The following is a 26,577-nucleotide window of genomic DNA, read 5'->3' on the forward strand; positions in this document are numbered from 1 at the left end:
ACACTCTTCTTCCTTCTGGGACCACCCCTCCCCACTCTTCTAGTACTTCCCCTGCTTTCGTGGGTGCTTCTCTGGCCCTGATAACCAGAGCAGCTGACTCCCACAATTGTTCCTGATCACCACACCTAGATTCTGAAAAGAAACCAGAAATGGTAAGTGAATTTGTTGGCAGTGGCTCTCCGAAGCCACATGTTGCAAAGTATTTTGAGGTTCTATGTTCAATTAACTATGGCTGCCATGGGTGTTGACATAGGGAGCAGCAGCCAGAGTTCAGCTCTGCTGTGGATCTTTCTCAAGCTTGCATTTTACATGATCTGCCTTAACAATCTCTCTACTCCCAAAGTGTATAACCATCATCTCTCTATATTGGGTGGGCCAAAAAGTTTGTTTGGGTTTCTCTGTAGGATCATATGGAAAAACCTGAAGGAACTTTTTGGGCAATCCAATACATACCACCTAAATATGTATTTCTATTCATGACCTCTCTCAGGAGTTCCAAAGCCATATTTCAAACTCTTTGGAGGACATACGTACTTGATATTTATTTTCTAGTTACAACATCTTTCATCTGCATTCTCCATGTCACATGATGGCTTTACCGTCTTTGAAGATACCTCAGCTTAAAACATTAGCAGCGTCTTTACTCTTTTAATATTTCTTCATCACTTCTCCCTATCATTTACCAGGGTGTGCAACAGGTTGTATTAGAATTAGTTGTTTATTCTCTGTCTACCCCAACACACTGTGGGTTAATTGAGCAAAATAATCAGTTCCCTGCTGATATAGAGGTTAGGACTCAATGCTTCCTCTCCTGGGACCTGGGACCGTTGATCTTGCTAAGATTCTGCAATCTGCACGGCGTGGCCAAAAAAAAAAAAAAAAAGGAACCGGATTTGCACCTTCAGCTTCCAAAGCTGTTTCTTGTACAAAGTAGAGTTTAAGTTCCTAAGAATGTGTTATGCATTTACATATATATATAATATGTGTATATATATTTAATGTATTAACTATGAATATGTGCATGTGTTGCTCCTTCTCTTTACCCCTTCCACCCTTCCCACCCAATGTCTCTAGTCAGTCACCAAGCTCTAGCCAGTGGATCACTCCACAGAGACATCTACATGTGCCAGCTCCGATTCTAGACTAAATGTTGGGCTGACCAAAAAGTTTGTTCGAGTTTTTCCGTAACATCTCACTGAAAAAACCCGAATGAACTTTTGGCCAACCCAGCGTTTGCCATGCTCGTGGTTCCCTGGAAAATGGACACTGAGGAAGAGCTACCAATGCAGGAAGTTTATTAGGAACAACACCTGGGGAGGAGCAAGGTTAGCAGAATTGGGGAGAGGGAGGACTTGGGCTGAAATACAGTCATAATAAAAGCCTCAGCTTTTAGGAAGCTCGAGAGCCAGGATGGCCCATATAAATCACCCCTCCACCCACACACACACACACACACACACACACACACACACACACACACCATAGATTAATCATTGGATGTAGGCTGTCATAAAGAACAAGTGTGATTTGGGGCAGGGAGCTCTCCTCGGGTGAGTGCAAGGCCCCAAAGGAGACTTGACTGAGATCCATCAGCACCAGCACTTCCTGCTGCTGGGCTGATATGTGCCCAAGTCCTGAAGTGGGAGTCTCAGAAGTGCACCCCAACATTCATGCAGCTGCTGTGCCTCATTTCTACCCACATATCTTCTTGCACCTCTCACTACAGACATTGCTAAGCCATGTCACTGCCCCCAACCTCTTTTTCCAATCCATCGTTGCCCTGCCACCCAGGCTGATTTTTCACAAGCCAATCTGATATGGTCAAGAATCAAGATATATGTATGTTCAAGAGTCAACACAGCTTACTTCACAGTATGTACAAATCCCTCTGTGTAGCTGGGGGATAAGTATATATGTAGGTAGTATGTGTTTCACACATGTATACACACACACAAAAAAATCTCTCTGGGAAAATCCATAGAGACAGAAGGTAGATTAGTGGTTGCTAGGGGTTGGGGAGGAGAAATGGGGAGTGATTGCTCATGAGTATGGAAGTTTCTTTGTGGGTTGGGGGGAGTGATAAAAATGTTCTGGAATTAGTGATGATGTTTGCACAACCTTGTGAATATCCTAAAATACACTGAATTGTACACTGTAACATGGTAAATTTTACAGTGTGTGAATTCTATCTCATTTTGTAAAAAAGTATTTCAGAGTTGACATATTAAAGTGATAGCAGTGATTATATCTGGTTTGTGTCTTTCATGTTGGACTGGCTTTTCAGATTTTTCTGTAAGTGAACATATTTTTTAATATTAACTTAGGGAGGATAACAATTCTCACTTCAAAGTTATTCCAGTGCGTTAAGGCCTTTGAAACTTCATCCCTCTGGGTGGAGTGAATGCCAAACTCCTTGCAAAGTAGTCCAGGCCCTTACAGAGCTGTCCCCAACCTGGTCTGACAAATGCTCATCTTTCCCTCCCCCAAGACTTTCCACCCCTGTCTTCAGCCACTTTCTCCATTTCCCGAATGTGCCCTGGGCTTCCTGTCCCAGAGTCTTTGTTCCCTGCCACTCACCACCCACCCGCTTCTTTGTCTCCTTTCCCACCCAGCCCTACCTGCAGAAATACTTTCAGGGCCAGATCAAATCTCACTTCCCCCAAAGCTGCAATTGAAATGACTCTCTCTTTTTCGCTCTGCTACCACTTTGTTTGGCATCTGTTTCTCTAGCATTCATCACAGGCAGCCATTTTATGTAGTTGTGTATTTTTCGTTAAGCTGACTTAACTTTGATTCCTCTCCATATCACATGGAATAGACAGTAAAACTCTACTTAATTTGGGGGTTAGCATTTTTAAATGCAAATCCACATCTATTCACTTGCTCAGTAAGTAAGGAGTGCTTATTGATAGCATCCTGTGTGTCAGACGGTAGTATACAAGTCACAAAATGTCCTTGCTCTCATGAAACTTGATTTTTTATTTTTTTAATGTATGACATATATAGAATGTGCATGAATCTTAAGTATGCACCTTAATGACCTTTTACATATGTACATATCCATGTACTCACCACCCACATCAAGATATAGAATATTTCCAGTACCTCAGGCTCCCTCCCAGGCAATATCCTTCTGCCCAGAGGTAATCATTATTCCCACTCTTACTATGATAGATTGGTTGTGCCTGTTCATGAATGTCATAGAAATGGAATCATATAATATGTCCTTTTTTGTGCCTTGCTTTGTTTTTTATCCCAGTTTCTATGAAATCCATCCATGTGCTATGTATAGCATAGTTCATTCTTCACATTGCTGTGTAGTATTCCATTATAGAATATTCCATTAAATAGTTCACAATTTGCTTATCTATTCTCCTACTGATGGACATTTGGTTTGATCCCAGTTTGGGGCTACTATGAATAAAACTGTGATAAGCATTCTTATATGTGGCTTTTCATGGACATAAGCATTCATTCCTCTTGGAATTACCCCTAGGAATGCAATTGCTGGGACTTAGGTGGCTTTGGTACATACTACCCAACAGCCTTCCCGAAAGGGTTGTGCCAACTTGCACTCTCACGAAAAACATAGGAAAACCAACAAAGAAGGAAAACATCTGAGCATGAAAGAAGTGACTGACATTGAGAGTTAAGATCAGATGATGAAGCTGCATTAGATTTGGTAGCAGGCAAGGCATCTCTAACAAGGTGAAATTTAGCCTGAGACCTAAGTGACAAGAAATCTGTAGTCTGCATGTCAGGGAAAGAGCAGTACAGGCCTAGAGAGAGCTAAAGGCCCTTGGGAAGGAAGAGGAGTGGAGAGGAAGCCAATGGCCTTGGAGTGAGTCGGGAAGTGAGACACGGAAGGGAAGGGAAGGAAAGGCTGCAGATGAAGGGTATGTTGTTAAGCCAGCTGCCACAATAGGTGACTAGAGCTTAATGCTATGGGCAAGCTATGGGAAAGGTATAAAATACATGCTTCCAAAGAACTCAGGTATTTATGTTCCAGCTGCCATAGTCATTGGTTGCAGATTGCTGCTGGGTTGTTGAGCATGGAGGTAGATGTTCACTTCCCAGCGCTCTCACCTGGAAATTGACGTTCCGTGATTCTGGAAGAAAGCTCTTGGGTACAGGTTGCAGATACCAGCAGACAGAGCCCATTAAATTGGATAGTTTCAGGGCAGGAGTGTACTGACAGTTTTGCTATGTTTTCTTATGTTAATTTTACCTGTCTTCTATTTTAACACTTAGTCACACAGACACATTGCTGCTGCTGCTGCTAAGTTACATCAGTCGTGTCCGACTCTGTGTGACCCCATAGACAGTAGCCCACAAGGCTCCCCCGTCCCTGGGATTCTCCAGGCAAGAACACTGGAGTGGGTTGGCATTTCCTTCTCCAATGCACGAAAGTGAAAAGTGAAAGGGAAGTCGCTCATTCGTGTCTGACCCTCAGCGACCCCATGGACTACAGCCTACCAGGCTCCTCCATCCATGGGATTTTCCAGGCAAGAGTACTGGAGTGGGCTGGAGGTTATTTCCTTCCATAACTGAGTCAATGTCTTCCTCTTTGTCTAGGCTTTTAACTTCATCCTTTTGTCACTGTTCTCCTTGACCCTCGACTCCACAGCCAGCTCCTTGATTTCACCCTTCTCTATCACCCTAAACATCCTCAGTCATTTGACCAACTTTTTTCCTGTGGCTAGCCTCTCTAAATCATGTCTGTAATTTACTTTCGCTTTTCTGGGTTCCCATTCCTTAGGTATTCCTCCTAGCATAGTGTCTTACCAATATTAGACTCAGTATATGCATGCAGAATGACTGTTGGACTGTTATACTTAACTCTGCTGATATGGAAAGACTTCAGATTTGTGTTAGATTTCAGTTTGATTCTTGCTACTCCCTGCAGGATTGTAGCCATAAGTACTTCCTGGATGTTTCTCCGACAACTAAAGTCTCACTTTCTGTATCAGTTATCTGTTGCTGCATAATGCTGTGTAACAAAATACCCCAAATCAAAGTCTTTAAACAGTAAGTATTTATGGAGTTCATAGATACGTCAGTTTACAATTTAGACTTGACACTGCTTCTGGTCGCAACTGGACTCACTCAGCGGTCTTGCAGTCAGCTGCTACTCAGGTGATTTAGGATAACCTAGTCAGTTGCAATGACTAGGGCAACTCAGCTCTGTTCTTCATGTCACATTTTCCAGCAGCATAATTGGGGCATATTCTCATGGCAAACAGAAGAGGAAGCAAATGAAAACACTGAAGGTCTCTTGAGACCTAAATTTGGAACTGGTATAGCATCACATCCACCACATTTTATTGGCCAAAAGCCACAAGATCAACCTAGATTCCAGGGAGGGAAAACAGACTCTCACTCTTTAGTGACAGAAACTCCAAGGTCACATGGTAAAGGATGTGGCTATAGAAAGAAGTGAAGAATCAAGGTCATTAATGCAATCTGCCATATTTTACTATGTGCTTTTTTTTTTTAACTATGTGCCTTTTGACTTAGAAGGTTGAGTGTATATTCCCTTCCCTTTTCAGTTCAAAGTTTCTGTGTCTTAAAACCTCCCAATAAATAGAGCCACCAGTGCTTTTTTGGTTCGAATTATTCAATATTGCCTTCAGTTCTCCATTTTTATATGTGTAGACATCAAAGAAAGAACTGTGAAAAGTGTGATTTGGGTCATGACTATCCTGACAGATTTTAACAGGATTTCTAGTCACCAACTAAAAGCCGAGCTGGAAAAAAAGTTAGATAAAAATCACCCACAATCTTAGAGTTCATTTCCTAATGGAGAGAGAGATGCTTTTCCTATATCTGATGTCCTCGTTGAAAGAGAGGCAGTGCAGGAAAGTACTTAAATTATGTGTCATTTATGAAAGGGAACAAAGGAGCTGCCACTATCACAGCTGTTGCCATGGCCTTATCATATTAAATCAGGGTAGAGGAGGATACTGCATCGGCTTTTCAAATGGGATGTCTCCTCATAAGACATCTCTGCCAGTGACATCAGCAGGAACAGCAAGTACAGAGTGTCCAGTGGAGAGTGTGTACAAAATAGTCAAGACAGTGGTGATGCTGTGAATCAAACAGTCCTGCTGTGCCCCACTCAACACTATTTCTGTCCTGTGTGAGGTGTGTGTCTTGAATTTGATTTACTATCTTTACCGCCATTCACCAACTGTGTAGCGTGTGGCTGCAGTAAAGGACTCCAGCTAAGACCAAGACCTGGAAATCCACTGCAGTGCAATGAAAGCATGACAATTAGAAACAGATAAAAGCTGTGGCGAGGGAGAAGGGGGTGAAGACGACCCATTCCTGATTTCCTGCTTAGAGAGAAGGGACAATGCAGAATGGTGATTAAGAAGGTAGGTTTCTGAGACAGTCTCAGATTTGAATCCAGGCTCTGCCCTTGTTCGATGCGTTACTTCCGGCAAGTCTCTTATCCTCTTGATGCCTCAGTTTCTTTCCCTGCACGATGGGGCTGCTGTGGTTTCAAAGTCTCAAAGGTTTAATGGAGGGGAAAGATCCAGAGATAAAGCACTTCACAAGGTGCCTGGCACAAAGTAAGCACTCCATAAATGGGATCTAGCCATGTTTTAACTGGTAGGCACTTGAAATATTATCCAATCCAATCCCTTAATTCAGAAGATGAAAAACAGAGTCACAGAGATGCTAAAGAATCTTCTTGGGATGGGGTAGGAGGTGGGAGGGAGGTTCAAAAGGGAGGGAACATATTTATACTTATGGCTGATTCGTGTTGTTGTATGGCAGAAACCAACACAATGTTGTAAAGTAATCATCATCCAATTAAAAAACAAAGAATCTTCCTTGGTTACAGAGCTAACGGCACAGTCAAGGCTGAAACCCCAGAATGTGCTGATTCCCACGCCCCGCTTACCTTCCACTAGCACACCCAGCTGGGGCCTTCCTACCCTTTTCCACAAAGTGGGGCTTCAATAAATAGCTGCGAGTTTTCCCCTTTCCCCTGATAGCCGCATCTCAGGCACAGGAAACTGAATGGTATGGAATTTTCTAACGTGGCACTCACCGCCTGCTCACTTTAATCTGCTGCAAGTGTCTCTGGGAAATAAAATATTGGCAGGTTTGTCCAACAGCTGCTCAGCCTAGAGACCACAGCTTATTTTGGTCCATTTATGTTAACTCATCTGTCTTAAGCTCTTTGTTAGTGACTCACCGCATACTGCTACCAAAAATATACACCAAAATCCAAGAATCATTCATATGAAGGGCAAACCTCTTCCTTAAAATACCACATTTCTGCCGTCTTGTCTTTATGAAGTTTTTCCTTCCTCCCACCTCCACATCACATTTTCTTTTTTCTTGCTTCTCCATCTTTGATTGCCTTCAGTGACATGGAAGCTGCAGGCTGTGGTCAGGAGCATTCTAGAATGGACATCCGAGGGCTTGGTTCTGGTACTGGCATTCTTTAGCTGTAAAAACCTAGCAAGTCACAATCAGTATGAGACTCCGTTTCCTTATCTGTAATACAGGAGAGTTACATCAGCTTTACAGCTCCCATTGGCACAACTGCCAAAAACTTCCTTATTATTTTTTACTTCAAAGATTCTAGGCTTTGAATGATTTTCATCTGCTTTGTAAATTGCCTTTTAAAATAACATTAATATTCCCCATTTTCCATTAATTGCAAGTATAAACAACCAAAGAAATATATATTAGAATCAACAAACAACAATAAATAGGAAACAAAACATCTTGGATTAAATTGAGCCTATTAAGATGACTGCTGCTTCAGGTACCATTGCCAGACTTATCACAGGAAAATAAGCCATCTTCGTTAGACTTAGTGAAATATTGAAAATAGTTCACATATTATGTCGTATACTTAAAAATAGACAGATGTGGGAAGATACACCCCAACTTCAAGATGATGCTAATTCCAAGGAGGAGGAAGGGGAAGGAGATGGGAAGAGTCTTCAAGTGCATCTATAACATTTCATTTATCGGAATCAGAAGCAAATACAGAAAATTTTTAATGTGTTAAATCTGAATAGTATATAAAGACTGTCAGCTAATATTATTCATTTTTTATCTTTGAAATGTTTCAAAATTAAATATATTAATCAGTTTATCAATGAAAACTCTTATACATGACTGGTGGGAGTATTAACTGATGTAGCCACCTTGGAAAAGCTTGGCAGTTTCTTAGAAAGTAAAATCTACACTTACCATATGACCCAGTAATTCCCCTCCTGCGTCTAGACTCAAGATGAATGAATACATACGTTGACCAAAAGACAGGCACAAGAATGTTTTTAACTTTATTCATAATAGCCAAAAACAGGAAGCAGCCCAAATACCCGTCAATAAATAAGTGGGTAAATGATAGCATGGTCATACAATGGAATGCTTAACAATAATAACAAGAGAACTTCTTTCATCCCATAATGTGGATAAATCTTAAAAAAAAAATGTTGAACAAAAGAAGTCAGACAGAAAGAATTCAGACTGCTCGATTCAATTTACATAAAGTTCTAAACCAGGCAAAATGAATCCATAGTGATAGAAATAAAGGTGGTTGCCGATTGTGGGAGGAGAGTGCCTAGAAAGAGGCACAGGGCGATTTCTGGGATGAGGGGCACATCTTATGGAAATATCTGGGTTTGAGGAAATATCTTGATTGAAGTGGTGCTTATATGGGTCTTTGCATCTGCAAAACAAAATTCTTCAAATTGTACACGTAAGATATGTACATTTTGCTGTATATGAATTTTACCTCAGTGTGAAAAAGAAACACCTAAAGATTATAGTCATTATCTTCATGGGTTCCCAGGAGCTTTAGGGACCTTGGAAGAGGAACCAGTCTCAGCTGAGGGACTCCTGCAGCCATTTCCCTCTCTGAACAGTATAGGATTTTGCCTTCTTTACTGCTGTTTCCTTTCCTTCCAAATGACGTCTGTCTCTGAGGTTGGCTTTCAAAGGCGATGTGGTGTTGTGGAAAGAATACGGACTTTAGAAAGAGCTGGAACCCTGGGTTTGAGCCTCTGTTCCATGACTCACTGGCTGTGTGACTCTGGGCAAGGAAGTAATCTCCCTGTTTTTGTTTTTGTTTGGTTTTTTTCCTTAACTGTATGCAGGAGAGTACGAAGCCTACTCCCTAGGGTTATTTGGAAGATTACATTAGATCACACCAGCCAAAGTGTAATTCACACAGCCAGGCTCAGCACAGATGCTCCATACACTCTGATTTTCTTTTCTTCCTTCCTTTACTTTTTATAGACCCTCCACAGAACGGAAGTTTCATATCTCCTCCATCATCACACTTCAAATCCTGAGGCTACAGGGAGTCGCCTCCTTGTTGCTTGTCAGGCATGATGAACAAAAGGGCCGCTCTAATGTCCTGCAAATGGGCCGCTGCCCTGGCCTCTGTGATTTCAAGGGTCTTGCCCTGACCCTCCCCCAGCCACACGTGCTCCTAGAGGGCAGAGTCAGTGGGGTCCAGGGGCTGTCCCCATCAAGAGCCTGTGTCCCATCTAGACCACATTCTGGGAATCAAAGACCCCAGGTTATGCTGCCCAAGTGGCCAAGAGCTGGCTTCCAGCACCAGCATGGGCCCCTGACCTGGTTCATCTTCCCATGAGCAGACTGTCATGAGTGTGCACATCCCTAGTTCCAAGGAGCCATCAGAGGGCAGCTGTTTCGGGGGGGAGTGGGTCTGTGGACAGAACTTGGCCATACAATCAGGGATGTCCACTCACAGGGTGCAAGAGCCCACATGGTGATGGGAGGATCCCAGGATGGGAAGAGAAAGGGGATTAACCTCTGGCTAGGATCAGATGCCAGAGGCTGGCTCACCCCATACCACCAGATTCCTGTGTAGAACCCTGAGGAGTCCAGGAATGCTAAACCTAGACCTGTCCTTCCTGGCCAATACTGACATATATTGGTCAAGTTTGGATAAGAGGATATGTTTTATAACTTTTAATGTTGAGACGTACATTTCATGGGCCTCGACTTGCACTCTTGCCCTGGGCTTCACAAATGTTAGAGACAGTCCTGCCAAGCATGTTCACCTCTCCAAGCCTTCTGTTCTTATGCCTGGAACGTTCTTCTCCCAGATGTCTGCTTGGCTTCTTCCCTCATTTCCTTCATGTTCTCCCTCCCATTCTCACCTGCCTTCCCTTTTCTGACCATCATGTTTCAAATAGCTCCCCCACCCTCATGACTCTATACCCTTGTTATGATTTTTTGTGTTACAATTTGATATTTGAGTATCTGACTCCTCCATTAGAGAAAATATAAACTCCAAGCCATCAGAAATTTTTCTGTCTTGTACACTACTATATTCACAGTCCCTAGAACAGCACCTGGCACCTAGGAAGGGGTTAGCAAGGTATTCGTTAAATTAATGCAGGAGTGAGTTGGTGAATGAATTTCAGTTCATGCCTTACTCTCTGTTCTAGCCCTAATATTTTACAACATAAAAACCAAAACAAAACCAAAAAAAAAAAACTTTTTTAAATAGGCCAACTCACTTGCATTTCAGATTTATTTCAGTTTTAATAAAACATGCTGAACACAACCCCCCATTCTTCCAGTCCTCTTGCTCTGTTTTTACCATTACGTCTGTTCTTAGTACAGAGACCTCTGTCCCCTTGACCTCTCCTACTTTGTTTTTGTCTATCAGCCCTCACCTGTCTCCATTTCCTTCCTTCTTCTGTCTACAACTCGTGGCACATCACTTCAACCATTCTTTTGCCAGTACCCTCAAGAATCTTGCCCTTTTGTCTGGCAAAACCCTAACTCTGGATCAAATCAAGGAACTTCTTCATCTCTACACTTCAGCTACATCAGAAGACAATATATTAACAGGGATAGGGAAATGATCTAAAAATATAGGCATTTCTTTCCTGGCCCAAACTCTTGCCTACCATCTATTGCACATTCTTTACATGGCTAAAATTAAATATGCAAACCTTCCATGGCATTTAATTAGCAATCTGTCAGAAAGCAAATGCTGCTCTACTTTCATTCACAAATTTTAGTTTAATTACATTCTATACCCTTTTCCAACCCAAGATGGTTGGGTTCAAATCTATGGTTGAAAAAAAAAAATCTAAGGTAAATGTTACATCAGTTTTGAAAAGCTCCAAAGTCACACAATCAACACATGTTCCTTCCTTTTTTTTCAGCTAGAGTGACGTAGCTTCCTTAGTCCTATTTTCTGTCTTCATAGAAATTCCAGATTTCTTTCAAAAGAGAGTTGGCAATAAAAAAGCAGAATATAATATTGTATATATACTGTGATTGCTACTATGTTTAAAAATATAAATGTGTATGGGCAAAGAGTAGAAGGCAACAAATAGAAATGATAATAGTAGTATATGGAATTATGTTTCTGAATGCTCTTAGGTACTATAATACTGTTTTTGCAATTGGAAGTGCAGATAGGGTAGGGAGGAGGGATAGAATGTCAATTTTACTGAAGAGAAGGTATGATGTCATTACAATATTCAAATTTATTTTGAATTTCTAATCAGCATTGATTCCACTGACACCTAGAAGTGGCCATCTCTCTGACCTTTAATAAATGTCCTAAACAAATCAAAGTGGTTGCAGTAAGACAGTTATAATCCTGTGGTTTTATTGTCACATGCATCGTACTTATTACAAATGTCTTACCAGCCTTTTTTTTAAGTCCCAGAATACAGAAAGCTTTTTTACATGATCCTAGAGTCTGGATCAAGTTGCAAGAGAAAATCACTGTAAACCCGCATGAAAAGACAACTATATTTTAAAGATTATGAATAATAAATGTATTACTAAAATTACCTCATAACATATACATATAGCTTTTCCAAGGCCAAAAGTAAAGGCTCAGAGCCCAGAGACTCAATTCTTGCAGAAGGAAGAGTGGGGAGAATACATTTAAAGCTGGATTATTCTCTAAACCTAAAGAAAAATGAGGAAAGGGTCCTATCATTCCCTTCAAGTCCAGATTCACCCCTCAAAACTCAGAGTTTCAGTAAACAAATGAGGTGAATAATCCACTTACGATAGCACTAATTTCACAAGGTTACTTTCTAATCAGGACAAAAGGAAACCCTAGACATCAATGGATCTGGCTACTGGCTTCTCCATAAATAACATTATTATGTTCATTTCCTTAGGAATACGTGAATTCAACATTCTTGCATAGAAAATGTGAGTAAAAACATAGAAAATTAAACAGAAACCATTCTAGTATCCCAGTACATTCACTTTGATTATGACTTTCTTAGTAATTCTATTTCTGTTATTCAAAAATTTTTCCCCAAAATACCTGCTTGTTTATCTTAAGGAATCCTTTGAGGGGTGGGAAGACTAAATTGGTACAGTTTAATATCACTGTATTTTGTAATCAAGAATGATGGTAAACTATAAGCATTTTTAATTATCAGTAGAAACATGCCTCTATTAGCATTCAATTTACTCCAAGAGCGAGATGTTTATGATTTCACTTACTTATTGTGTTTCTGCATTTGCTATAAAAATTTGCTTATAGAAACAATGAAGGAAGATTGAAATAAGCAATTAAGTGCATAGATCATTGAGCAATATTTGTAGAAGTAGCAGCAGCAGCAACTGAATGTGCCACCTCTTTAACATGATACTGTAATCTCACTCAGAGCCATGTAAAGCAGTGTTATTAAGTAATAAAGTGTAAGCGGGGTGAAGGATAATGGAATAATTCCCACTTACCACTTTGTGCTGTGTGAACTCAAGTCAAGGGACATTTCTGCTTCTAAGTGAGTTTTATTAAGCAACAATAAAGAGTCCTGGGAGATTCTTTTGTAATTCTCATTTTTAAATAACAGCCAAAGACAAAGAACCATTTCTAGCACCACAGCACTAGCACTTTTTTTAAAAAAATATACATATATTTTAAGTAAAAGGTAAATTGCACTCAGGGGAACAAAGCTAGTTCTAAGGAAATCCTGACGGTGAGTCCTTGATGATCTGTGGTGCGTTCCTAGGGCACTGGGGTTTGGTGTGGGCTGGTGTCTTGCTTTGGGGTTCTTGCTACTTTTAGGGGGCGTCTCTGTATTTGGAAGGTAAAGAAAGAATAACCTAGAGTGCTCTTGTCAGAGTTCATCTGAATTGTTCAAGAAAATATGTAGAACCTCACTGATGAGTTGAGGGAAGAAAAAAGTTTGAGGATCACTAGTTTAACAGTTTTAAATGCAGTGTGAGCAAGTCTCTTAAGCCTGTGTTTCTTAATTTACCAGCCAAGTTCCTTTAAAGGCAAAGAGGTATAAACTCTTAACTAATGAGAGCCTGCTGTCTAGCACAGGAAACTCTACTCAGTGCTCTGTGGTGACCTAAATGGGAAACAAATCCGGAAAAGAGGGATATATGTAAATATATAGCTGATTCACTTTGCTGTACAGTAGAAATTAGCACAACATTGTAAAGCAACTATACACCAATAAAAGTTAATTAAAAAAAAAAAAACCTCACCATCACCCTACTTACCCTAAAGTCTGGAGACTTAGTTCAAACTAGACTCAGCATCTTGTGTAAGTTGCCCAAGAAGCAGACCTGAAGACTAGGATTTGAGTGGTTTATTTAGGAGATAATCCCAAGAAGCCATTCCAGGGTACACTAATGAGCAGGTTACCTCTGTGGGCAGAGGGCTCAATCCCACAGAGGACCTTTGGGAAACAGTACAGAACATAAGTCACAACTTCCTCTCTCACCCCCTCCCCTACCCAAAGTCAAGGAAGCAAGGGTATTGAAAGTTCAATTCCCATTCATCACTGGCTTAAGATGGATCTCAGGTTTGTTAACTGCTTCTCTGGCCAAGGGAAAGCCCTCAGTCAAAACTGCACCTGTCAGCAGTAAGACATCAATTGGCTTATACAGGAACCATGAGGGTCAAGGGGTCATGGGTATGACCCAACTAGCTGGTTGCACTCTACAAGTCTCATAATGTATTATGAAAATTCACACTAACTGTGCATCTCATTCCATTATAATCTCGATGTTAAAGTGATGCTCTAGAAATACAAATCCTATTTATACTGTGACTTCAAGTACCTGTCTATAACATGCCTTTGAGAACCTAGTGTTAGCACAACCCAGTTTTGAGGGAACCAGGGACAGCTTCTGACTACACCCATTTGGGCAAAGATGGAGAATAGGTCATCTTGGCTAAAGTTCTCTGCACAGGCTTCTCTAGGGAGTATATTAAGTCAATGCCTTCCACTTTGATTTTCCATAACCCATGGAATTTCCCGGTTTTTCATGGATTCCCATGGAACCTCAGTTTTTGCTGGCCTCCCTCTCCCAGTTGACCCCTCCTCTTGATTATGCACACAGGCTTGGACAACTGATTCTATCTCATTCTTCAGGAGTTCTGGTACTTCAATTCAAGTACCTGAGAATCCATCAGTCTTGGTCCCAGACTCCAGTTGTGGCAGTTGTCTCATTTCTAAGACTCTGCTCATCATGTGGCCCCACTCTGACATCCAATTTGTGTCTTGGTCCCTGTCTGAATTACTGTCTTGGTCATCCCCAATCCCTTCTCACGCTAGGGCTCATCTTGTGCTCCGCAATCTTCGTTACAGGTTAAATTGTGTCCCTCCTTCCCCATCAAAATCATGTTGAAGTCCTGACTGGTGTACCTCAGAATGTGACCTTATTTGGGACCTAGCATCTTTACAATCAAGTTAAAATAAGGTCATTGGGGCAGGCTCTAATCAAGTATGACCGGTGTCCTAATGAAATGGAGAGATTTGAACAAAGAGACATGCATAGAGGGAAAATAATGGAAAGAAACACACAGGGAGATGACATCCATCTACAAGCTTTAGAGAGGCATGGAACAGACCCTTTCCCCCACAGCCCTCAGGAAGCACTCTGCCAACACCTTGATCTTGGACTTGTAGACTCCAGAGCTATGAGACAATAAGTTTATGTTGTTTGAGTCACCCCAGTCTGTAGTGCTTTGCTTTGATAGCCCTGACACACCAGTATAGTCCTATTCCTGAGCTCCAGCAGGCAGCCCTACTACCTGTTCACTCTAACTGCCTGTCTACCTGGATTCATCCATTTCTCCTCTCCCAGGTTCCTTCTAAAGGCATTCAGCATTCACTGGAGCTCCCAAGTGTCTCCTCAAACTCCTAATGCTGGTTGCTTGCTTGAAATTACAACATGATTTTACCACTCCCTTTGAATGGTGTATCTTTTCTGCTAAACTCAAATCTCTCTCTCCCCAACACCTACTGCCCTGCCCCTAGCAGGTGGACCAAATCACAGGTCCTAACCTTTCTTAATCTTTCACTACATAATGTCGACTGACAGGCTCTGTCATATTCTATTGTAGAGCATCTTCCTCCATGCAACACTGAATAACTGTCATAGAATATTGGCTCTCTAGGCTTATAGATATTATTCCTTACTCTCAGGACTTTATATCTCTAAAATAAAGTTATTCACGTTCATATCTTGATAAATTATAGGTTGCTTCTACCTTCCCCTCGTTTTGGTGATTCTCTCCTTTTTCATTGCTTGTATGAATTAATCTAGGAGGCCTAAATCAATGTTGTTCTAAAATTAAGACATATTCTGGGTAGCAAGTTCCATCACCAAAAAAAACAAAAAAAACTACATTGTAGATATTATTTTTCCTCTCCAGTCATGAGAGAGAGAATGAATTTATAAAAATGCTCCAAGAACATTTAATACACACAAAAATAAGAAAAAAAAAGTCAAACTTCAACTTTTGTCACCACTGTCTTAGCATACCCCAAGAATATTACTACTTTTTTTTATAACCATTCATATAAACTTAGGGGTAACCTTGAGATAGTGACTCTCTCTGCTGAGTAGGAAGCGGTGCAAAAGGCTGTCATGAACAAAGGTTCCATCTTTGTATTTTTTTCCATTCTTACTAGTGTTTTTCTTCTGATTTCTGTGTGATACTACAAGAAGTAGGATGGAGATTATTCAGTGGTTTTCAGCTATAATATAAAAAAACCTGAAACCTGCTTTTGAGCACCTCTACCTAAAGTATTCTATCGGCATTACCTAATGAAAACATTTTTTAAATAACATTAAAAATTATCCCCTGCTTTTGACCACTTCTTCCTAAAGTACTCTATTGTCTTACCTAATGAAAACATTCCCTAAGGATATAATGCTTGGTTTATTGTGTTTCAGTGGCCTGCTGAATTCTATGGTGAGGTGTCCTAAGGGGAAAATTAGAAGTTGCTTGCAATCATAATTAGACTCTTGTTCTGAATGTTCTGAACAATTTTTCTAACTCAGCTTTACGGTTTTTATCAAGTCATTTTAAGATTTCTGTTTGGGTGAAATAATAGCATCACACATTGTAGAACTGAGTGGAAGCTTTGGCCTTTAGTCCTACCCTCTACTTCTATGGAGAATGGAACAAGCTCAGACAGAATAAATGATTTACCCAAAGTGCCAGAAATAAGGAGTAGCAGAGATCTAGAACCCAGGTATTCTAACTCCTAGATTTATCATCTTTGGTCTACATGTAGAGTACCAATTTAAGGCAAAATTAAAAGACGCTTACTCCTTGGAAGAAAAGTTATGACCAACCTAGATAGCATATTCAAAAGCAGAGACATTACTTTGCTAACAAAGGTCCGTCTAGTCAAGGCTATGGTTTTTCCAGTGGTCATGTATGGATGTGAGAGTTGGACTGTGAAGAAAGCTGAGCGCCTAAGAAGTGATGCTTTTGAACTGTGGTGTTGGAGAAGACTCTTGAGAGTCCCTTGGACTGCAAGGAGATCCAACCAGTCCATTCTAAAGGAGATCAGTCCTGGGTGTTCTTTGGAAGGACTGATGCTAAAGCTGAAACTCCAATACTTTGGCCACCTCATGTGAAGTGTTGACTCGTTGGAAAAGACTCTGATGCTGGGAGGGATCGGGGGCAGGAAGAGAAGGGGACGACAGAGGATGAGATGGCTGGATGGCATCACCAACTTGATGCATGTGAGTTTGAGTGAACTCCGGGAGTTGGTGATGGATAGGGAGGCCTGGCGTGCTGCGATTCATGGAGTCGCAAAGAGTCGGACACGACTGAGCAACTGAACTGAACTGAACTGAGTTACGTTCCTGAGATACAGCTTCTGAATCTTATACTGTTTCCCAAGTTTTTCCTTCCTCCTTGAGAAAACTTAAAATTTTCACTCCCTTTTCTCCTTCCCAACTGCTCTCAGAGTTTGTCTTGAGTCCTAAACTCAGGAGTTTCTCTTCTGCGTGTTGAGTGGCAGGTAATTAATTTAAGTCACATGATGATATCATATGACTTCACTGTAAGTAGTTCAAATATACTGATGGATACACGTAAGTATAAGATTAAGTACATGGGATCATTGAAGCCTTGGATTAAATATTTTGACTCTTCACCTATCATCAAATTATCTGAAGAAATTGGTTGTGGAAAAGAGTGCTGAAATCTCTGCCCCTTCAGATACGCGTTCTATCCCTCACTACCCAATCCTGTGCTCCTAGAAGCTGACCTGTAGAGACTACATCAATGGGCTCTCTTGTCTTTTGGTTTCTGATTGGGCTTGAAGAATAGGGAGCATCAACAGAAGATTAGAGGATATTGATTCCCTCAGCTCTGTCTCCTCAGGATCTCTAGAGGTTGGCTCTATCTCTCTGCTGAAGGCTGGCTACTGTCAGACAGCCCACTTAGTACAGCTGAGCCCCCACAGCCGCTCTTCCAGTCCAAGCAGTAGTAACAGCTTCTCAATATTACTACTTCCAGGGTGATGCACCATCCCTTCCTGTTTTCCACACCAATGCTTTTGTAAGTAGTGCCTCTCTCACACCCTCTTCAGTTACCCAGTTTGAATGTGCCATCTGTTTCCAGGCAGGAGCCTAACTTATAGTCAAACAGGACATTAAATAATTTGACTAAGTAATTTAAATATTTTTATATTATCACAAACTTGCATATATTAAAGAGGAAAATGCAAAGTATGAATTTATCGTCCTCTGCTAAAGGGCATCTCTGTGGAAAATTTCAGGACACACTGACAAATATAATTCTCTTTCCTTAGGGAAAATTTATAAAAATCAGAACTCAATTCGAACTTTTTTTTTTTTTTTAGAATCATACATTGCATTTATTTTTTTTTTAGTTCTGCAGACTTTTATTTATTTATTTTTTTAGATACAATTAATGTTCATTTGCTGTTGTATCTTTTTTTTTTGCATTACTTTTTTTTTCTGGCCTTTGGCTTGTAGTGAAAGAGGAAAAGGAAAAGACAAAAATAAAAAGAATTTCATGGCAAGAATTCACCTTTACAAAAATGTTTTCAAATAATGCCCTGAGCTCAGAACAATTTTTTTGAAATTCAGTAGTCACATTTTAAAAACTTGCTCTTTTATGTTTCTACTCACAAATATAATTTTATAAAAATTGATAAATCTGATCATATCATATACATTTGAATTTTTGGTGCAGTCTTTTTTTCTTTGCCCATTCAACTCTCTCTCTTGCCTGCCTCTCTGGCAAATATCCCCCTTCCAAATAATCCAAGTCTCTATCTATATGTATTTTCTCCAAATGCATATTTTACTTACTTACCTACACAGACACATACACACCTGCACATACATTTGAGGGGTTTTTTTTGGTCATTATTTTATAAAGAAAGATTTATATTATAGTGTATTTCTGCATCTTGGTTTTCTCATTCAAAAACACCATTTGGAAATGTCCAAGTAAAATGGTATACTTCTGATTCATTTTTAAAATAACTGATTGTACAATATTCCAATGGATGGATATACTATAATTTATTCACCATTTCCTATTGATGGGCTTTTACTCTGATAATCTTCTGCTGGTATAAGCAGTGTGTGTGTGTGTGTGTGTGTGTGTGTGTGTGTGTGTGTATTTACAATTGTTGCTTTTAATTCCTAAGAGCTGGATACACTGAAAAGGGATGACTAGGTCAAATGCCTTGGATATTTTTAGTCTTAATAGATGCTGCCAGATTATCTTGCAAAAAGCTGTAGCAGGTCAGATTTCATCCAACAATGAATGAGAGTGTCCTTTCGCCTGAATCCAACCAACAATAAGAGTTATAGATACTTTTAAATTTTGTACCTGTTCCTTGAGCAGTGCATCTTTGTTACCTTCATTTGCTTTTTCCTTTGCTAAGAGCATCTTTTCATGTGCTGATGACCATCTGGATTTGCACTTTGGCCTGTTTTTTCTATAGGCAGAGAAATTGTATGCATAAAATAGAAATGCAGAAAACTTAGGTCCCATAACTGCACTTTTTTGGATACTCATCTTCAAATTGCCTATTCTACAAAAAAAAAAAAAAAAACCAAAACTTTGTTGAAGTATATAAAGTGTAAGTTGATTTAGACTTTTTAAATGCTCTTCAGTTCTATAAAAATGTGTGTTCCTTCAAGAACTTAGCTCAAATAATTATTTCCAAGAAAGTTTTGAAATAATTGCCTTTTTAAATCTTTTACCCATTTTTATATTGAGTTTATAAGTTCTTTTTATTAAATTATATTATTATGTCTGTCTGATGTTGCTATTTTTTCCCAAATATATTGTTAGTCCATTAAAGTTAAGGACATTTTTACAATTTCATAAAGTCAAATATATCTGAGCTCAGTTTTACTTAAGAAAGCTTAACCCACCCCAACTGTGTAGTTGCCTAGACTTTCTCACAAGATGTTTATTATTTTATTTTTATCACTGTGCTTAATCCATCTTAAATTTGTTAGTGTGTACAATGTATAAGGTCTCGTTTTATTTTCTTCTAGATGCACAGGCTAGTTATGCCTACCCCATGTCTTAAAAATATTCCATCCTTCTCCCATACGTCACCCTTCTCTTCTTAAAATTCTCCATTCTCTCCCACATTTCCTGTCTCTCCCCAAATCCTCTAGTTTCCCTGCAATTCTCTGATTTCTCCCACAGTTTCTTGTCTCTCCCAAAGTTCCTTATATTTCCCAATATTCTTCATTCTCTCCCAATTTCCTGTCTCTTTCATGTTTCTCCATTTTCCACCAAGATTCTCTGGTTTCACGCACACTTCCTTTTGTCTCCCACAATTCTTTCTCTCTCCACAATTCTCCTGCCACTCCTCATCTCCCCCACCATTGTTCATTCCCTCCCACAATTCCCTGTATCTCACAGATGTCTTGATTTTCTCCCAGGATTCTCTGATTTCACCCGCAATTCTTTATCTCTCCCACAATTCCTTATGTCTCCCACAATTTTCCATTTTCTTCCACAATTCCTAATTCCTCCCACATTTCTTCATTTACTTCCACAGTTCTGCCTCTTCCACAATTCCTCATTCTGTTCTATAGTTCCCTATCCTCTCCCACAAATCCCTGTCTCTCTCAAATTTCCCCATTGTCTCATATAATTCTCTGGTTTCTCCCACACTTCTTTGTCTCTTTCAAAATTCCTTACATCTATCACAGCTTTTGTCACTCCCACAATTCTCCCACAATTTCTTGTCTCCCCACAATTCTCAGTTCTCCAAATTCCCTCTTACACAATTCCATGTTTCTCATACAATTGTCTGTTCTCTCCCACAACTCTCCATTCTCTCCCAGAATTACTTGTCACTGCTAAATTCTTAAATGTGTTAGAATTTTTTCTGGACTATTTTTTTCCATTGAAGCATTTGTTTATTCTTATTTAATTACCATATTGATTGGGCCTTATAATATGTTCTCTCATCTGGCAAAATGTTTCCCCTTTATTGTAATATATCCCCAAAAATGCCTTGACTCTTCTCAGACATTTATTCTTCCATCCAAGAAAAAAGGATATTTTATTCAGTTAAAAAATGTATGAAAGTTCAACTATTGACTTTCTAACTATAACTAACTAAATTAATATTATTAATTAGAGAAAATTGAGTTTTCTATATTGTCTCCTCCAAGATTTAAGGTGTCTTTCCATTTGATCAGATCTTGTTTTATGAACCTTCAGTTTGAATTTATTAGCCTTTTTGTGCCAGTTCTGAACCTTTCTTGTTAGCTTTCTGTTATGAATCTCATGTGGGTTTTTTTAGCACTATGAATAGAAAAGATTTTTTTTTAATTTCCTGTTTTAGGTACTTATTGCTAGAAAAGAGAAAAACTATTGATTTTTGAAATGTGTGTCTTCTTACTTGCACATAGTGAATTGAGGCAGCGAATTATGTAGAAAGCTGGGGACGTAGAATCCAAGCAGAAGAAACAGTAAGAATACAGATTCTGAGCAGAAGACATGCTTAATGAGTCAATAAATACTGAAAAGATCACCATTGCTAGAGTCAGCGGGCAATCAGAACAGAGTTATAAGGTGCAGTCAGAGAAGTAGCTTTGGGCAAGATTACCTGTCCAATTTCTATTGCTACATAACAAATTACCTCAACTTTAGCAATTTAAAGCAACAATAAGCATTTATTATCTCACAATCTCTGTTGGTCAGGGATTTGTCAGTCATTTAGCTGGGAGATTCTGGCTCCTGGTTTCTCTTGAGATTGCCATCAAGATATCACCCTGGGCTGCAGTCATCTGAAAGTTTGACTGAGGCTGAAAGATTGACTTTTAAGATGGTTTACTCACAAAAACCCTGCTTCAGACATTTTAAAAAATTTTTCAATCAATTAAATTCCTACTTAATGCCTAAAGTGAAACCCTGAAGTGTATGCAGTGTCACTTTTCTCTATTTTTCCTTGACTCTTATGTTAATTTTGAAAGGCATGTTTTGAAAATGAACCCATCTAAATGTCAGACCCCAGCTACAAATGTCACAACCCATGTACATTTCTAAAGCCTATAAATGCCTTCTTTTGAAAACACAAGAGCATTTATGCAAGCAAGAGGATAGTAAGAAAAGAAGTATGAATATTTTAAAGCAGGAAGTATGGGGAGCCTCGAGATTTTGACAGAATTTCTTTGATGAAATACTGTGTGTAGCTCCTACTCTACTGCAAACAAAAGGCAATATCTCTTAGCATGGAGATTCTCTCACGTCTACCTATTTATAGGAGGGGAGGCCTTGTGTAAATGAAATGGGAGCAGATTTGACTGAAGAGAATTATTCCATCCTCCAAGAGCTTAGTCTCTCCTTTCAGAATTAGGTTACAAGTTTATTCTCAGGCTGTGATCTTAGAATTTGCATAAGTGGTTCCATGTTTTTTCTTTTAGTTTCACTCAATTCTAATTATGGGAATTGGAGTTGCTTTCAATATTCAGCTTTCTGGGGAGCTTCTCCTGGTCAAATCTGCTGGACCTGGCAAGTAATGAAGAGTTGCAGACCCAGGAGGTAAAGGCAAAAGCCAGGAATGACATGAACAGTGAATCAGTCAAAAATCCAAGAGATGGCAACATCTCTGATGAAAAGTAATACAACTCAAGAAGGTAGCTGGGTGGGATCCATCCAGCAGAATAGATGCCACCAAAAAAAAATTGTCAGTTCAAAGAGAAGGATATCTAGAACTTTCCCAGAGACTACTATTCTGTTTTTGAGATTAGTTCATTAGGATATAACAAAGCCTGGATCTCTTATCATCTTGATTATTGATTGATTTCTTATTGATTTCTTCCCTCTGTAATTCCATCTGCATCAGTATGAACTTCCAATAAATAAGATAGTTCCTCGCTATACTAGGAAGGGAGTATCTTGGAGAGAAGACTCTGATGTGGTTCAAATCACTAGAAAATTGTGTGTGTGTGTGCGTGCTCAGTCACTGAGTTGTGTCCAACTCTTTGCGACCCCATGGACAGCAGTCTGCCAGGCTCATCTGTCCATGGACTTTCCCAGGCAAGAATACTTGAGTAGGTTGCCATTTCCTTCTCCAGGGGATCTTCCCCATCCAGGGGTCAAACCCACATCCCTTGCATTCCCTGCATTGGCAAGCAGATTCTTTAACACTGTGCCACCTATTAGTGTTAGTCGGTCAGTTGTGTCCAACTTTTTGCAACCCCATGGACTGTAGCCCACTAGGCCCCTCTGTCCATGGAATCCTCCAGGCAAGAATACTGAAGTGGGTTGCCATTCCCTTCTCCAGAGGATCTTCCTGACCCAGGGATCGAACCCACGTCACCTACATTGGCAGTCAGATTGTTTACCATCTGAGCCACCAGGGAAGCACCGCCTGTACCTCTCTATAAATTAATAAAATTTTCATTCTGGTTCATAAACCAGACTCCTATAAATTTTATTTTATGGTTTGCTGGGACCTGATTGCTTCCTAGAGCAGGAGGAAATAAAGTGACATATATTGTTTCTTTTCTCTCTCATTTTATATTCAAAAGGGAAATCAATACACTAATGTTACAAGCACTTAAAACTTTTAAAAAATCTTGATAAATACAGATGGAGGAGTATGAAATGGGAGAAAGCTGGATTGTAGGATACTGTTATTGAAACAAAGTTTTGTTTCATACGCATATATGGTCACATAATCTGCCAGCAGACTTCTGCATGAGACATATTGAATTTATTGATAATTCATTTAATAGATGATTCATATCTAATTAGCAAAATCCATTTGGTCATAAGTAATTACACTAATATGTGGAGTCCTCAAGCACTGGTTAATCCCCTGATACTGAGGGGACAGTTTCACATGTACCCTGTGTCATAAGTAGCACTGTCTCTGTTGCAGATTGTGTTGTTATTCAGTTACTGCAGCACACCAGGCTCCCCTGTCCTTCACCATCTCCCGGAGCTTGCTTAAACTCATGTCCATTGAGTCAGTGATGCTATTTAACATCTCACTCTCTGCAGCCCTCTTCTCCTTTTGCCTTCAATCTTTCCCAGCATCAGGGTCTTTTCCAGTGAGTCAGCTCTTCGCATCAGATGGCCAAAGTTTTGGAGCTTCAGCTTCAGCATCAGTCCTTCCAATGAATATTCAGGGTTGGTTTCCTTTAGGATTGACTGGTTTGATCTTGCAGTCCAAGGGACTCTCAAGAGTCTTCTCCAGCCCCCAAATTCAAAAACATCGATTCTTTGGTGCTCAGCCTTCTTTATGGTCCAACTCTCACATCCATATATAACTAATGGAAAAACCATAGTTTTGACTATACAGACTTTTGTTGGCAAAGTAACGTCTCTGCTTTTTAACACACTGTCTAGGTTTGTCATAGGTTTCCTTCCAAGAAGCAGTTGTCTTTTAATTTCATGGCTGCGGTCACCATCCACAGTGATTTTGAAGCCCAAGAAAATAAAATCTGTCACTGCTTCCACTTTTTTTCCTTCTATTTGCTGTAAAGTGATGGATCTGGGTGCCATGATCTTAATTTTTGAATGTTGAGTTTTAAGCCAGCTTTTTCCACTCTCTTCTTTCACCCTCATTAGAAGGTCCTTTAGTTCTTCTTCACTTTCTGCTATTAGAGTGGTATCATCTGCATATCTGAAGGTGTTGATATTTCTTCTGGCAATCTTGAATCCAGCTTGTGATTCATCCAGCCTGGCATTTCACGTGATATACTCTGCATAGAAGTTAAATAAGCAGGGTGATAATATGCATCCTTGTCATGCTCCTTTCCCAGTTTTGAACCAGTCCATTGTTCCATGTCTGGTTCTAACTGTTGCTTCTTAACCTGCATACAGGTTCCTCAGGAGACAGGTAAGGTGGTCTGGTATTCCCATTTCTTTAAGAATTTTCCACAGTTTGTTGTGATCCACAGAGTCAAAGGCTTTATTGTAGTCAATGAAACAGAAATAGATGTTTTTCTGGAATTCCCTTGCTTTCTCTATGATGCAACAAATGTTGGCAACTTGATTTCTGGTTCCTCTGCTGTTTTCTAAACCCAGCTTGTACCTCTGGAAGTTCAAAAATACTCAAACTAAAGTTGTTCAAGCAGAAAGAGGAAATTGGGATAAAGATTTCTCACAGAATTCAAAGTCAGAAATGTGATTGATGGTGCCTTAAAAACGACTGAAATAAAAGACACATTTGGTGAATTCTATCATACTTCTCACAGCTCGTTGGCTTTATTCTTCTCCCTTGCTGCAAAGTAACTTTCTCCATGTGAAGAAAAGCATGGCTAATAACTACCTCAGAACTTTACATCTTACTTTTTCCAGTATCTAAATAGAGATTGGTCTTCTTTCTCCTTTCCTGTTCTAAAAAGTCCTGAGCTCACACTGTAATTGACTTGATTTGGGTCAAATGAAAATCCACACCAATCAGATGCAGCCAGGGATGAGCTCATATTTTACCAGCACTGGGACTCCTATGATAACCAAGTGGATGGAAAAGGAGTTTCCAGAAGAAAGGTGCCACGGAGATAATTCCAATATATGTCTGCTACCTTGAATATATTTTCTTGGGGTAGATCCATAAATATCATCAAATTCTCAAGGGATCCTGACCTCAAAATGTTGATGAATTACTGTCCTAGTACAGCTCATGTCTTTTAACATTTTCCCGCACCAGAGAAGATAAAGATATATGAGCTCCTCTCTATATTTCTATACTGCATTACTTGAAGTTAAGGTTGCGCAAGGTAAATACAATGAAATTCCCACAAATTCTAAATTGTTAGAATCAAACAAGGTTATCACGCCAGACAGAAAGATTCCATAGTCAGTCTCTTGGAAATATTTTTATTGTTTTTTCTAGTTATATATTGTTATTAACTGTGATGGGAGGCATCAATCACATCTTTGGTTAGAGAAGAATTATCATTATGTATATGATCTCTGATTGATATCTGACAATGATAGTTTGAGAAGTTTTTACTAATAAGAAGTGGGGACTGAACTATTTGACTAATAGCCAGAGCTCAGCTAGAGAAGTCCATGCCTCTGTTCTTGATTACTCTTTATATATTGTTATAGCTAATGATTTCTCATAGTACCTGAGCTTGTTTGCAAGGTAATAATTTCTGGAAACTGTGTCATGACCTCCTTGTTCAGCTTTTGTTATACAGTCCACAAAACAGTATCTTATTGATAAATGTGACATACAGACTTGATAAATTCTTCTATATCATCTTAGAATAATATCTAAAGATTTTCAAGTTAGTGTAGATGATATTGTATGTGACTATACCAGTTGTAAAGCATTATCTTATAATTCAGCTGTATTAGCCCAGTTTAATGTCCTCATAAACCGATTTTCAAGCATGTAGCTAAGGGATCAGTAGGTACCAAAGAAACGTTTCCTTTTTCACCAAATATTCAAGTCAATTCACTAAAAGATGATTTATTTGTGACTGTTAATACCTGCAATTTTGTAACTAAAACCAATGGAAAAATAAGAATCAGGTTACAAATGATTTTACTAGCTGTGAATCATTAAATAGACAACATGAAGCAGGAAAACAAGATCTAAAGTCAACTGGATTTTACACCTGACTTCACCTTCATTCTACTTTTGTGATCTGGGTATATGACTTAATCACTTTGAACATCAACTGTCAAATAAGAGTAGTGAATTCCCACTGAGTCATCTTCCAGCTATAATATCTTAAAATCTTATTTCTATCAATTAAATTAGACTTGGTAGCAAGTAACAAAGACTCAAAGTAACTGTGGTCTAAACAAGGTTAAAGTTTATTTCTCTCACACATAAAAAT

The sequence above is a fragment of the Capra hircus genome, assembly GCF_001704415.2.
Source record: "Capra hircus breed San Clemente chromosome X unlocalized genomic scaffold, ASM170441v1, whole genome shotgun sequence".
Lineage (NCBI taxonomy): Eukaryota > Metazoa > Chordata > Mammalia > Artiodactyla > Bovidae > Capra > Capra hircus.